General features: G+C 37.3%; 1 protein-coding gene across 1 annotated transcript in view; it reads right to left on the reverse strand.

Moving 5' to 3' along the window:
- Positions 1 to 8,049, reverse strand: part of LOC102233769 (glutamate receptor ionotropic, kainate 5-like) — a 196,563-nt gene extending 188,514 nt beyond the window's left edge. The window contains exon 1 of the mRNA XM_005805495.3: positions 7,419 to 8,049. The gene's annotated coding sequence lies outside the window, so the exon portion shown is untranslated. The remainder of the gene's footprint in view (positions 1 to 7,418) is intronic.
- Positions 8,050 to 16,504: the final 8,455 nt, after the last annotated feature.

Consider the following 16,504-nt stretch of genomic DNA (forward strand, 5'->3'; position numbering starts at 1 on the left):
CCCACTCTGTTGGGAAGATGATTGGCTGCAATCTGCAATCCCTGCAGGACCTGCATGTCTCCTGGACACTGAGGTGGGCAGTAAAGATTATAGATGATTCTTTTCACCCCAGACATGGTCTCTTTAAACCCCCTCTGGCAGGAGGCTGTGGTTCATCAAGTTTCTTACTATCTGCAGCTGGCCTCATCAGCAATGTGCACTGTACTTATTTTATCTACAGCCTTGTTATGCCTGCACCAGAAGGCAAAATAAATGAATGCATGTAGAAACATATATAATTGTAAATCCCCCTTTACTTCTCTTTCTTTCCTAGATACACAAAGGAGTATTATTGAAGTTCCTTCCTCCCAGCAGCTATTCCACAGTAAAATAGACATAGATAGCCACAAATTCGATAAGTTGTTAACATCCTTTCTGTTATTTGCAGAGTTTTTAAAACAACAAAGTCCTCTTAGCAGTGGAGATAGGCTCCAGCGTTGGTGCAATCCTGCAAGTACAAGGGGGTGTAAGTCAGTGCTGTCACAAAAATCTGGACTGCATATTGCTACCTGTGGTGAGTAATGGCAAATCCAAGTCTGCAGGTAAATATTGTCTGAATCCCCATTCTTTACTTGACCACTTAACCATATTCTTACATTTTGGTTTTCCACACTGGGTGAGTCATACATCTATTTATGTAATGTTGAAAAGGTGGGACTGGATGTGTTTTAACTTCTACACATTATGAGTATAAATCAAGGCCCTATAGGTTAAAGGGCAAAATAAAATTCAACCTTAATCTTTGGAATAACAAATATTTCTTACTTTTTGTTATGTTGAGTATTTTTAAGTGGAGAGAGGTAGAGGCAGCAGGTGATTTTGAATATTTCATAAGAAATTCTGAGAAAAGCAAACTTACAAAAATATGGGAAGCCATGAGTCGAACAAAAATCAACCATAACAAAGAAAAAACAGCCAGGAGACACAAGGAGAATGCAGGGAAATCAGGGAAGTAACAGAAGGAACCAGCAAAGAATGACTGAGAAAGAGGTGCTAAAGTACTGGAAGGTTAAATGCTGAAACAATAGACCTGGGATGATTAGCTAACTGATTGCAGGTGTGAGGGAAGAGAGCAAAAGGCAGACTGAGGAGAGAGAAAGAAAGAGAAAGAGGACGTAGCACAGGAGCGAGGGAATGTACACAGGGGATTAGGAAATGAATCTAACAGAAAAGAAAACTAGACATAATTAAACCAGAGTAACTAAAAATAACCAGACACAAGAAATAAACATATAAAACAAGAATCACTAATAACAGACTGAACTAAAGAAAAACAGGATCAAGATGATCTAACCAAAATAAGAAACTAACACAACCTAATAAAGAAACTAGAATCAAATCAAACTACAAAACAACCTAAAAACCTAACACTTTTTAGATGCTTTACCAAATGTTTCCATTTCACTCTCAGTTTTTGCACAAAAATAATAACTGATCAAATCAATTTAGTTTTATATTAAGAAAATCCTGATTAAACTTTGGAGTCTGCTTCATTTATAGTGACTAGAGTCTTCAGTCCACCATCATAGCTAGAAAAACAACGTATGAGCAGAAAACCTGTAAACATAATGGAACAACATAGAGCAGGAAATCATATAAAACATATAAAAAACATTTTACAAGTTGTGTATGAACAAAATAAAACGTGACCCTGAACCAAAAAGGATGAAATGAAAAGGATAAAAGTAATAAACTATCACCTACTGTATAAGCAGCCTGTGTAACATTTTATCACGGTGGTGACTGAATTCAGGCCATGGAAGAGACTTTGCTGAAGAAAACAGTCGCCATGACACCTTAGCAATGTCTCCTTAGGGGTGATGTGATGCAAAATGGCCAGCTCATTTCCAAACAGCTCTTTAACGTTATTACATTTGAACGAAGGCTTCGCTAAGTCGATATCATCTGGACAAACAATTGCAGAATAAAAAAACCCAGAAATGATGATTTCCACAAAATCATCATTTCTGAACTATAGTGAAATGAATAGTGAATCATTTCACTATTCTGAACTAATTTAAAACTAGTAGGTTCCTGAAATGTCATTTATAGAATCTGCATATTTACGTACTACTGTGTAGAAGCCAATATATGATCCATCTTAGTATATGCAAGCCAACTGAATAAAGACTTTTTTATGGATCTAGAGGAATTACAGTTTGTCAGTGACCTATTCTTAGACCATATATTTACAATGTCAAGTATTTGTGTGAATGTCTTATTGTTTGAAAGCACTCTTTATTATAGGTCTAAAAAGACCCCAAGAGTATAGATTTGAACTCATGGTTCCAGCTGTATGCAATCGGTTGGAAAAAGAATGAACTAAAAAGGACCAGTTCCTAAGTCAATGTAAGTTAGAACTGACAGCTGGTTGACCACTTTAATCATTGTAGTTTCTGTCTAAAAGGGTCCAGTGATTCAAAACCGAATCAATCGTTCAAAATCGCTCGTCTTGATCCAAGCGTTGGTAACAGCAAAAGATCGATCTCTTAAAGTCACGCCTTGATTGTAATACTGAGAAAGCACAGTTGCTGCTTCTGTGTTACAAATTCCACGTTCGTTGAGCCACAGGGTATTTGACTGTGAAAAAAAAGTGCCACAGATGTGTGTGTCTGTGTAGGTTGTGGCAAATTCCCACAGGAGCAGTATGAAATGGACTGAATATTTTCCTCTTTGCATTGCCTGAAGTCTAGCACTAAATATATATGCATAAATGCATAAAATAACAAATACATACAGCTCATGGCGTGTATCTATACACACAGAAAAAAAAATCCCCCACACAGTTTCAAGACTGGAACTGAACACACACCTGCTGCCTCTTGTCACCACTGATGCTCATACAGAACAAAAGTCGACTCCATCAACTGTCACCCGCAGTGACAACAGCTCGGTAACTCACTCTGGAGTAAAGCATGCATGTATTAAACCTCAAAAACTAACCAAAATATGATTGTCTTTCTATCTGCTATAATAACGTCTTGCTACTTTGACTGTCGTAACAGCACACCGCTTCTCATCACTCAAATACAAAGACACAGAACAGAAATTATTATAATTTTGATCCTGGCTGAAATATAGTCTTTTATTATAAAGGACTTCAATACACTGTTCCATTACCCAACCATGCCTAAAGGCTAATTGAGAACAGTTAATGAGTTTATTTTCTAGAGCAGGCCATTTAAGTACATTCAAGTGGATTTATTGGTTTTACTCCAAGAAACTTCCCGTAAATGCCTACTTTTGGAGAAATTGAAGAGTGAATTATTCTACTATATACAATGTGGTTTGGTTGTGAAGCATCTTTGGCAAGGCCTTTTTCTTAGAGGATGCCCTTGGCAGCAGTTAACAACACAAAATACACATAATCAAAGCAAAGAATGTCCTCGAATGGAGGCCTGTGCCAATTTCATACTTCTCTCACAGACTCCAGTGTAGTACTATGTACAAATCTAAACGATCAGTTATTTATACAGAGGAGGAAGAAAATAACAACCACCATGGTGACAAACAGATGTAGTTTACTCTAGAAGATAACGCTAAAAGTCTCAACCACTTTAAAGCTGTTAGAAAATTAAATTGCTTCACTTTTGCTATTATGTATCCTGCCACTTTTCTGGGATGTTGGTTGTTCTTAAGTAAACAATCTTTGAGTAAAAGAAACCGCTACTTAGGTTCATAAATAAAAGCAAGTCGGCTGAAATTACAAGCTATGGAAATTTGTGAGACATGGGACTTAAGTAGCTGTGACACTGTATCTGAACATCTGTTTTTAGATACATATCTTGTGTGGTTTAAATGGAAGGAAATAAATCAAATTTTATGAAACATCAAGTCCTACAAGATCTGTTAAAGCTGCAGTATATAAAAAATGTGTTTTTACATAATTGTTAAAACTGTCACTATGTTGTGAAAGTGATATATGTGGCAGGTAATCTGTGACAAAAATCAAGCTTCTCCTCCTCCCCGCAGTTCTTCTTTTGCAATCTGCAAAAATGCACTGCTTATGGTAAAAAACAACCAATCAGAGCCAGCAGGATGGTTTTATTGCTGTCAATTATGACCATGTATGTGATGCTCAATGTGCTATGGTAGAGAAACAACTTACTGTTGCATGAAAAGTGTTTATCCACAGACATCGGTGGTCATACTAACTAGCCTGAGCAGGTGGCAGGCTGTACTATTGGCAGGAAGCTGTAGCATAGCAGAGAGCAGGGGGGAGAGTGTGAGCAGCGTACACACAAGGATGATTCACAGCACTAAGACCGTCCTTCTGGGACAGTTTATTCTGCATCCAGCACTGGGAAAGGCTTGATTTTCTTTTTGTCCACTGAGAATTTTGTCATTACCATGCTGTCCATCTAATTTTTTATTGCTGTTTTTTTGTGCTTACATATCACATGACCACCTTGGGCTAAAAGTGAGGAGTTCAAAAACAGTTTATAAGTGTGACCCCATATTAAATAAATTTTTAGAAGAAAATTGATTATCTACCATCAGTTGGATACACTTCATGCATTTAGCATGCTGACATGGGTATATGCTCGGTAGCAGATGCTGTGTATGCACAATGTAACATTGAATTCAATAACAGTACAGGCAATTTCTGCAACATTTAAGTAGCAGTTGTATAATTGTGTGGTAGTGACACATAATAAATAAATTTAATTACTCTACAACATATTTGTATCCTTCATTAGGTTTTTATTTTGTACAATAAAGTTCTATTTTGGAAGGAAATTAATGACAACATAGTGAGGCCAGTCTTCTGACTAACACTTGTTGGGAGTAATTATAATGAAAGTAGAAGGCACACAAAATACTCGGTCTTAACGCAAACAAGCTGAAGTTCTCAACGTTTATAACAAGGAGTTTGCAGCTCCTAGAAAACATTTTAATTTAATTTGATCATATGCACAGACTTAGTATTTTGAATATATATTTAAAACTATGATGTATATTTACTGAATTGTTTAAAATACCTCCAGGTGCAAACATTCCTTTCCACAGTGACACTCTTCCACTCATTTTGGGGAATACCTAAACATTTACTAACCAGAAGGTTTATTGTCCGTCCAGTAAGTTGTGGATCAATTTCGGACTCCCAGTCAGTCAGACATGTCCATAAAACCCCCAAAGGGAGGTATCCAGATTAGTTGTCCAAATCCCCTCTGTTGACACCCTTTGATGTGAAGTGGCTCTATTCCAAACTCCCTCAGGATGGCAGAGAACCTCACCTTATCATGAAGGCTGAATCAGGGATCTTTTCCTCCTCATCTTGAGTCACATGTTCCAATCATCGGTGAGGCTTGAAACTTAGACACCACATATAGGTAGTTACTTGTAGTTTAAGGGTGAGCTATTTATTTATTTTTACTAAAATAGAAGGGAAATCTAGCTCAAAACCACTACATTGCATAAATTATAATATTAAATTAAAAACAGATCTATGTGGAACTATTCCCACTCTCTTGCAGACTTATTTAAACTATGGAGATGAGTTTGAGTAGAGCCAAGGCAGAGACTTTGCTTAGCCATAAAAAGAAAGCTCTTGAAAACAGTACCAAATAGCATAAAATGAATTTGAGAGCAGTAATTACCAGTCAGGCAAATAAAAGGGCAATATAAAAACATCTATGCACTGCTTTGTCTTTATTTCACAAGGTTTTATGTGAGAAAGACTAGAATGCATTTAGCTGGGCAGCAATTTTAGGTTGTTTGATGTTCCTATATTTTCTTTATTTTGAAATCTTTTTGTAAAATTGACAATAATGGTTCATTATAAGATGGAACAACATCCAGTTTTTGTGCAGATTTTGACAACATTTCAGGGTTTTTTTTCTGCAGCTTCATTTGCAATGCTACCACCAGTTATGCACAACACCTGTTTAATGTCGCTGCATTTTACTATCAAAGATTAAAATGATATTTAAAGAAGGCTTATTTGGCTATCTTTGGACTCATCTACAGAAGCTGCCATATACAGGTAATTCACTTTAACTCAACAGTTGACCGCTCAGAAATGATGGAAACTATTTTGGCTCACAAAAGAATCATTAGCAGTCACTGCATCTGTTTCCTGCTCATCCAAACAATAAACAGTTTGGCAGCAAATTGGACCACATGGGATGTTTTTAAGGATATGAGCTCTGTTCATGCGTTGAATAATTTATCACGCGAATGAGTCAACTTCCACCCTTGTTTCTGCATCTGAGCAGGGGGCAACAGGATTGACAGTTAATTTTCAGCTCTCTTCATGAGGCTAACTTGTTGCTGTGTGAATATTGTTTTTTTCATAACACACTTAAGTATTTCAACCTTAACATTAAAATGCTGTTATCATCTTATCAGGAAAAACCGTCTGAACTGAAAGCAATGACATTAGCTTTATGTCTTGAATATTACAAGATTTTTCAGTTTGTAAGTGGGAACCCTGTGGATACAGCAAACTGCAAGTAGTGATCAGGCTGAGATCTGAGGTCTTTTGATATCAAATTATTGCTTTTTCTTTCTTCTATTTTTACATTGTGACTTTGCCAGAAAGTGCTGTTTTATTTGGCATGAAGCAGTGCTAGTCTGGCTGGCTGATGATAAAGAAATATTATTTTTATAGCAGGACAAAAAAATACTTCAATAGAAACATGGATTATTAAAAAAAATGTTGTCTACCTCATCTCTCTGGAGTTTTATGTTTTTTCCGATTCCACACACATTAATATCCATGTCTATCAAAGCATTTATTTGAGAAGCAAAGGGGATAATGATGGGTCAGAAGCCTCTGTCCAAAGTTGAGGAGGTGTTGCCGTGTTTCTGAGTGTGTGTCTTCGAGAAGGTAAGGAGGCTGGACAATGATGGATGGAGAGATGGATGCAAGGATTATCTGGGATAAACCTCTGACTGTTGATTTTATGTTGAGCCCTTTGCCTCTTAGCTACAGGCATCAGAGTATGGAGGACTTTCTGGTTGTGGTGCACAAAAAGCAAGAAAATCTGTATGTGTATGTTTAACCTGATGGTGCAGCTGACTGACAATTGTGGGGAAGGAAAGAGATGAAGATGAGAAATTTGCAAAGCGGTGAAAGATACAAAGCGAAAAAGGTGACAGACTGGTGATGAGGGGCACAACACGCCAAATAGATAGTTTGTCTGAAAATGAAGGTTGGATATTGTTTGGGGTAGAAGCAACGTGGTGGACTGATAAATAAGAAAGGGGAAATTACAAGCTCAGCCACAGAGAGAAAGGTAATGAAAATGTGATTTAAAGAGAAAAAAATTAGTAAAATCAGAAGAACACAGCAGGAGAAGAGCAAACCCCTGTACTATCTCCCCAACACACACCCCCACCACCCATCCAATTAACACACACGCTAACACACTCACCCATATGCTTTTTCTGTCTGTGGGGGAGCCACCAAACCAGACCGCCAATTGTAGTCCCAGAACAGTTACTAAAAAGCCGGTAGAGGGCTGAAGAAAAGCAAGGTAGGAAAGGGGGAAGCAGAGCGCAGCAGCAGTTCCTGATCAAACAGGCAAAGCTTCTCGTACAGACGAATGCACCAAAGGAAAAAAGGGAAGAGGAGGGAAAACGAGGAATGTTCAACTGACACCTGAACGAAACTCTTCCAGCTCACAAATCCCAGATTTACTCCACATCCACCTGATAGATGAACTCTCAGCTGTTGATATTTAAACAGACACACCAGCGCGCTCACACAGCTCCCTCACTGAGCGCTGTCGCAGTGACACCATCAGCAGCAAAGCTCCTCAGGCGGATGGTGCGAGAGGAGAAATAAGCATGGACGGACCTCTGGCACCTCCTCCCTCTCCTCCTTGTTATTCCTGTTGTACCTCCTTGTCAGCTTTATCCAACTATTCAGTCAAACAGATGAGAGGGTAATGCTTTTCTCCTGCTTCTTTGCCATTTTAATTCAGTTAATTATTCCTGCGCTGCACTGCTGCACAATCTCTCCTCTTTCTGTGTCCTTCACTGTCGGACTGACTAGTGCTCCACAGCGCAGAGAAGCTGGACTGCGCTTAGATCCCTCCCTCTCCTCTCTCTGCTGCTGAATGTCTTTCCATGCTTCCTCAGCCCCCTCCTACAGTTCAGTCTCACATCTCCCGTGACTTCTCTTTCACTGCCAACACTGCATTAACAAGTGGAAAATGGTTTTGGACCATCAGATTTCCTTCAGTAAGTTAAAAATGTAAAATCAGAATATAGAGTATAAATAACCATTACAATAACAATATGCAATTTCTTTTGCTCCACACAGTCAAATGCTTGATGTTGTAGTAGACTGCAAATTGTACAAATAGCAACTTATTGCATGCTGTAACTGAAAACATTTTGAAAGTGAAAAAAGTGCTGACGTAATAAAGGAAGTACATTTATAACAGAACAGCTGGTTAAGTTAGGTTTGATCCAGAGCAATCCAGTGAAACATGAAAATCCACAAACCACAGTTTAGATTCACCTGAAGGCCACAGCTTCAGATTGTACTGATCTAACAGTTGGGGCACCCTGAGGCTCTGTTTTGGTATTTAATAAACTAGACCGCTATTGAAAATTTTATTTATTTGAGTAACTCAGTTCACTACACACTTCTCTACTTTGACAGTTATCACAGATTTTGAAAAGATGGGGTATTCACACCAGACCAACACCTGTGGCAACTGCTGGATCACACACTACAGGATTTTTCAGACAACCTAAAGCCAAATGAGCGTATCAAACTCTCTTGGAGGGGACAATACAAAGGAACAAACAGACCACTGGGTGGCAGTAATGGAAGACACTGTATTTTCAGAATGCAAACGGTTAGATTTATTTTGCACATCCCCATAAAATGAAAGAGATGCAGTTTAACTTATGTGAATCTTAAAGGACAAGTGAATATAATATGGAAAGTGTCAAAGGTAACTTTGTTATACTTATGTTAAGAGTGTGGAACATGTTACGGGTGTGTGTGGTGTGTAATGTGTGTTGGGGTCTGTCTGCTTTTTTTGCATCTTTTCTGTGGAGGGTGTGGTGCTGTGGAACCAGAGCAGAGTATAACGTTGTCTCTTTCCTCCTTTCAGTGGCTCTCCACAGGCCTCCTGACTCTAGCGGTGTGCTGCCCGGCTGCTGGGCCTCGTCTCATCTTCATCAGGCACATTTGAGTTTAAAAATCTTTGAACTGGGGGGATGTGCTCTCTTCCTGGTTTTAGTCAGAATACAAACAGCAGCAATCTCGGTCAGCTCCTTGTGTCCTATTAGACTTTGTTGACAGGCTTGTGATGACACTGTTGCAGAAATCCATTCTACTAAAAATAAATGCATGGATGTGTTTCTCTAGATTTTTCTGCCACATTAGAACCTCTTATCCTGGAAATGTTCTCCATGTTATTGAAATATGACTTTGTAATTGTTTTTATGTGTCTTTAAAGTTTCAGGTCTGAGTCCCTCATTACACCCAGACAAAACATATGAATTTAGAGTGACTTTAAATGTTGGATGTAATCTAAAAATTACAGCCAATTGTTTAAATTCTATTTAAACAGACGACAATGTCATCTTTCAGTTGTTTAAATTTACAAGCTATATTTGTTTAGACTTAGTTGATTTCCCTTGGTTGAAACACTGGCTAAGCCAAAGAAACCATGAAACAGATGTTTATCTATGTTCAGTAATCAAAGGTAAAACAATTATGCCATTGAGTAGTGGATGAGTAGAAAATCAGGAAGCATTGTCTTTGAGGAAGAAATGTGGTCAGAAAAAAGCAAGGGAACATGATTTGAAAGTGAAATAATGAAGGTCATGTGATTTGATGTGTCCAGATTTGCCCTGTTCCAGATTGATGGGAATATTAAGCTAATAAAATAAGCAGAGATCCTGTAGAAGGATGAGGAGGCAGTGCTGTGATATGCACTTAAGGTTCAGCAACATTATGTGCCCAAAGAAGGAGTCAGCTGACAACTGGAATATACTGAATGACAAAGTTATTCCATAAATTAATATTTTTTCTTCCCTGATGCCGGGGGCATTTTCAAGGATGACAATGGCAGGAGTCATCAGGTTCAGATTGAGAAAGAGTAGTTCCTAGAGCCTGAGAAAACATTTTTACACCCGTACTGGATCTTAACCCCTCTGAGAACCTTTGGGTTATCCTGGAGAAGGTTGGATGCTCCCATCATCAATACCAAATCTCGGTGAAAAATTAATGCAACACTGGATGAAAATAATTATTTTGACATTGCAGAAGCTTGTAGATACAATGCTCCAGTGAATGCATGCTGTAAAGGTGTTCCAACAAAATATTAGAGTGTGTGACCTTTATTTTTGTTGGGTTAGATATAAAAAGGAGCCATTTTACAACAGACACATCCATATACTGTATGTCTGTGTTGCTTAGAAATCATCTAAACCAAATCATTTAAAAGTCCTTTTTAGACACCTTCAGGGATCTTTTTCTGCTCTATCTTGATGATAAAGGTGAGAAGTGTAAACTTGGAGTGATCCCATAAACTCAACAGACAAATTTGAGGAAAACATGCCAAGTGGAAATAAAGAGGCTCTTCATTTTGTATAACAGATGTGTGGGTCTTAAACAGAGTTTTCCTCTGTTTGTTAGCTGTATATTGTTCCAGCCAGAGTCCTTTCCAACTGCTTTTTCTCTCATTGTTTTCTTCTTGCCTTACCCCTCCTTCTGTGCTTACACTGCATCTGTCTCACTGCATTATCTCGCTCTGTCCTCATCTATCTCTGCTGTGTTCTGCACCTTTTTTTTCTTTCTAAACAAAGGGCTCCCTTGGGTCAACAGTGTACAGAACACACCATCCCTACACAGCACTACCTACACAATCCTTTATGAGCAAAACATCTGAAGAAAATGTTTCGGTTTGACATTCCCATGTTTGCTGATTCATTGTTGTTCAGCATTGTGTATACGTGTAAACTAATTTCCAATGAGGCTAATCATTAGGAGTTTAAGCATTTAAAGAAACTGAAAAGAGAGAGTTTTTACAAGGAGAAGCAAACAAATAAAGACCTGTATGTCTTTGTCAATTACTCAATGTCTGGAGTGAATAGAGACAGGTGGAAACTTTTCTTGCAGAGATCTGCAAAGTTTAATATGGATTATTAAACAGAATCATGACCTATTGTTTATTTAAAGAACATGCCTGCCTGGTGAGGTGTGGTTTTATACAACAACAGATGAAGAGCAGAATCCACATAAGCGCGTTCAAGCAGAAAGCACTATTAAAGACTGAATAAACACAAACAACTTCTCTCCTTAATTATTTATTCACAAAATGCTTTACAGGAAACTTTTTATCTGAGTTAACATTTGACTAAACTATCAAATAAATATGAAAAGAAGAAGGAAAACTAACTACAGGGAAAAGATGACTGCAAAATGAACAAATAAGAATGAACTGAAGCCAATAAAAAACTGAAACCAATGCAGTGATATCACATGTCACTGTGAATATGAATGTTTAAGAAGTAAGGTTTGGTTTGAAGAATTGGTTATGGATGTTGACTCTCAATTTGGCTGACAGATGATGCCACATTTGGTGGCTCAGTATAACAACAAGGAAAGTGGAGGCTGCAGCATTAATTAGCATCAATTAATGCTAATTAATTAATGCCAGTTAATTAATTAGCATGAATTAATTAGTCCTACACAATATGGTCTAGGCCAATCGCAGTGTGAATAAACACTATCTACATACCTATCTCCCTATTTACATTTCCTGTCAAAAATGAAAATCGGTCAGAGGCCTAAGAATTTTGTGCTTAACTGCATGTACTCTTTAATGAAAAATAAAATTGTGTTTTTTCTAAACTGTCTTTTCAAATCCCAGTCATGGGGCTAAATTGTGTCCTCCTGGAGGTTAAAAGGGAATTGTTTCCTTCCACTGTTACCCCATGCTTGTTCTGAGACTAACTTGATAGAAACATTTTTTTGATCCAACTGCATACCCAAGCATTATAATTAGGATAAGTAATGAATGTAGTTGAATTTTTATTTGTCTATATAAATGGACTGGTTTGTGTATTTCTGCTCATAAATGTGTCTTGTTAAGTGCCCTGAAATTACATCTGTTCTGAATCAGTGCCATATAAACAAACTGAAGGGTTTAATTAGTAGAAGTATGAATTTAGAATATAGCTATTTATGTTCTAACAAACCTATTCAAACCAACATGCCACTTTTGGACTTTCCTATGACCACAACATACAAATCTAACATTCCACATAATTATTTCAGTAATTATTATTAATTATATTCAGTAAAAAATCTCTGCTGAGAAATCACAGCCTGGACAAATTGGTGAAGAGCATTGAGCCAAGACTTTTTACAAGCTTGGTCCCTGGCACTGCAGCTATGATCAGTCTAGAAGGCTAACTTAAAAAAAAATATATATATCTAACAGGTTTTAAAGGGGAAGGCTTGGATCGTGGAAGAGCATACTGATTTATTTTAGATGCCAAAAGATTTAATCTGTAAAAATACAGCCATGAACCAAAGTGTAATTTGTAAATTCTGGCTACCCACACCACCCCCTGGAGTCAGCACTGCAGGTCAAAGCTGCGGAGGCTTCTGCTCTCTTCAATCCTTCGGATGTGTGCTATAACATTTCTATTTCCAAATTTCTTTGACACAGTGGTTCTCAAAGGTGTACGCAAAACTCTGGTTATTATACAAGAGGTTTTGTGTTGGATAAAAGCTGATCATAGTAAGTCTTTTAAAAAATTCGTTCCCCCAAAATTTCATGTGCCATTTAGCCTGCACAGGTTAACTGAAGAACAAAAGGTGCAATAATATGGTTTGAAAAGTGTGCACACCCTCTTTGTGATTCAGTTTCTGCATAGTGTACTGGGACTTGTGTGCAGACAGGTAGACAGGAATTCTACTTGACAGTAATGATTTATTAAATTATAAACTTAGAAAACAAACAAAGAACAGGCAAAAGAAACTGAAAGAACCAGGGAAGAATCTTACGTGGAGTCAATGAAACACATTGGACTTTAGCTTCTGGAAAGGTAATTGAGTGACATTAGAACCAGTGGAGGGAATGCAGAGCAGCTGGGTGATAAATTAAACTCAGGAACTGAGGAAAAGTTACTAATTAACATAGAAATGAACTCAGGAATCTAAGAGGGTGCAGAATGATCTAACGAAACCAAATACTGAAATTAAATAGTAAAATAAAAAACAGAATGGGTGGAAAAGAAAAGAAATAAAAACGAGTAAGTGATACAAAAGTAAAATCTGTAAAATACAGAATAAACAAATTTTTAGAAGATTGGTAGTGACAAAAATAACAGCCCAATAAAACCACATATTACAACCAAAACAGAAAGCATTACATCTTATTTCCATTGACTGTATTGGAATCCTCCATCAACTATATTTGTCCACTTTACTTTCCAAAGATTCTCAACATTGATCGCACTGTGATGAAATACCTTGAGAATAACATCTCAGATCTCTTAAAATCTCTGTCATGTTTGAACTCTAATCTTCACACCTTTGCAACCAGGTTATTGTGCCTTTCTGTCTTCTAAACTTCTCATGGCAGATTTGTTCGTATATCAGTCGACTTGAACGGCAGATATTTCAAAAATAACAATAGAATATTGTTGAAATTATTAATGTGGTCTCATTTTGTACAATGTGAAAACCTACGTATTTTTCAACATGAGTACTTACACACACAAAATCTAAAAGCCATGCTCCTCAGGACCTTAAAGGATTTTATAAAGACACACCCTTTAATTCTTATAGGTATTATGAGTTTTCCCTTTCATTTACACTATTCATTATAGAGAATAAGTGGAGAGTATTTTCTTTGTTTCGTTTTTGTTTCTGTAAGTAAGTGTACTACATTTGTATGGCTTACACCTTTTGTAAATAGAGGACTGAATTAGAGCTGTAGGTTGAACAGATCATGTAAGATGGATGGTTCTTCATTAATGGACACACTCCTTGAGGCATTAATCAAGGTTCTTTAATGCAATCATGCAGTGTGCTAGGCTACTACAAAGAAAAATCATGCTTAATATCAAGGTTGCAAAACATATTAGGGTTAATTAACAATAAACAAAAGCAGTGCTAGTTATATACTAGATTTAAAAGCCATGTGTTTATTAAAATGTATTAACCTTCAGTTTATCTTTGTTCCTGTAGACAGTGGCCTGCTATTTACTCTCTTTCCTTACTAAAAGAGAGCAAATCTTTGCTTTTGTTGCACAATCGTCCCTGTGTGATGCAGACAATGGTGCTTACACAGAAAACAGGCATTCAACATCAAACATGTAGAAAAGGCATTATTTTTAATTTTATTTTACTATATTCCAAAACGTAAACACAAGTAATCACTTAAATCAGTAAGCAAAATTCTAAAAAAAATTGGAATTTTTTAGAATTCTAAAAAATTCTTGAAATTCTTCAAGTGGTAAAGAATCTTATTTATTGTACATACATTAACTTTACATGTTCTTTTGTCCCATAATGAGTGTTGCTGAATATAGAAAAGGACACAATATCCATCCCTTCATTTTCCAAACCAGTTTTGTCCTGTTAAGTGTCACAAGTGAGGCTGGAGCCCTTCCCAGTTGCCAGAGGGAGAGATGCAGGGCAAAACCTTGATGGGTCACCAATCCATCACAGAGCCAAAACAGAGACACACAAGACAAACAACAATACGCACTACAGTTCAGTTTCGTTACAATTTATACTTGAAAAACTAAAATCAAAACTTCTGAACAGCTTTATCGTTTCCTGTTCAATTAGCGTGACAAAAATAATTGTTGAAATTGTTGACATTTGCTTAAAAACTCATCAAGATACAGTGTTGTAGATTTTTTTTGTCATTTAATTTCCTATAGTATCACATACATAATGAAGGATGTTATATTTCTAAATATGCACCTCAAGTACGATAATACTGTAGCTTAAGACTATAATACTGTGATGGATTATCAGTGAAATTTGACATGATCCAATTATGTAGTCAGGCAAAAAAAGATGCAATTACCACCAGAAGCTTTTACTTCAACTTTTAAGACTTTATGGATCAACGCTAAATCAATGAAGCAAAGCTATTAACAACTTATGAAAAGTTGTCAAAATGGTTATTACGTAACTGCAGATGTTGCAAATAATGAAGACATTGAAAATTTTTATTGACTAACTCATTTGAATCATCTTAGATTTTACATAAGATAATCTACATTTAAGAGAAAGACCAAGAATCCAAACACACCAGAGGAGACTGAGCTGAAATACGCCCTACTCAGGTGTTTCTCTGTGCTGCGTAGAACAAAAATGACCCTTCAACGATTACTAAACTCGACTCCAAACCAGTGCACGTCACACTCACTGACGCTGCATTATCTGTACCATTTTGTTATCTCAGTGGCACTCTAGTGTAGTTTTCATCATCCCTTGCTGTCATCCTGTTGCCACATGATCCCTCTGCTCACACAGGAGAGAGAAGGAGAGAGAGAGATGGAGGTGAATTGACACTCCACCCTGACTCCAGCTGCTCGCTGGCAGAATAATGATCAGCCGCTCGGCATGCTGGTCACATCGCCTACACTATCAATGAGTGAGTGTGCCAACCAGCGAGGGAACGGGAGGGAGAAGCAGAAGAGAGGAAAGAGGAGGAAGAGAGAGAAAGGCAACAAGGTGAAAAAAAAGACAGGAAAGAGTGGAGGATGGGAGAAAGGGAGGGAAAAGTGGGACATGAGGAATAAGAAGGGGAAAAGAGGACAAGAGGCAGAGAATAAATGAAGGATGAAAGATGAGTGAGAGAAACAGAGGGCGTGGAAAGGATAGAAGCAACAAGGTGAATAATGGACAAACGATGGAGAAGGATATGAGAGAAGAGTGGAAAATGAACGGGAGGTGGCAAAAGATGGAGGGGGGGTTGAAGGGAAAACAAGATGAGGGTCTGAAGGAATGAAGATTAATGTGATTCTACACATACATGTAATAAGTACACAAATGAACCTGCTATAAGATCAAACTTTTATTTACATTTGTTTTATTGTTTTCATTCTTTCCCCACAAGATGTCACAAACACAAAAAAATGGATGTTAAGAAAATATATCTATTTCTCACAATATGTATCTTGAAATTGAGCCGTAAGACCTGAACACACAATTTTAACGTGTGTAAAATAGAAAGTCCGACTTTGCCCTCAGCCAAAAGCAAGGCAGTTCTTGCTAATTCAGCTCATCAATAGACAGGCTAATCAGATTTACTTAAAACTGATGCCTCCCAAATCCTTAAATAGATGTTTGCTGCATGGAACTTGTTTCTTAACAAATCATAATCAATCACTGCAGTAAAAGTCATTTTTGTAGCAGAAAAATCAAAGAGAAGCTTCTTGTACAAGGAGAAAATATTGCAACCCAAAGCCAGATATGTTGTTTTTTCCTCCAAAAGCAACATATCTGGTTTATTGTACA

The sequence above is a fragment of the Xiphophorus maculatus genome, chromosome 13 (assembly GCF_002775205.1).
Source record: "Xiphophorus maculatus strain JP 163 A chromosome 13, X_maculatus-5.0-male, whole genome shotgun sequence".
Classification (NCBI taxonomy): Eukaryota; Metazoa; Chordata; class Actinopteri; order Cyprinodontiformes; family Poeciliidae; genus Xiphophorus; species Xiphophorus maculatus.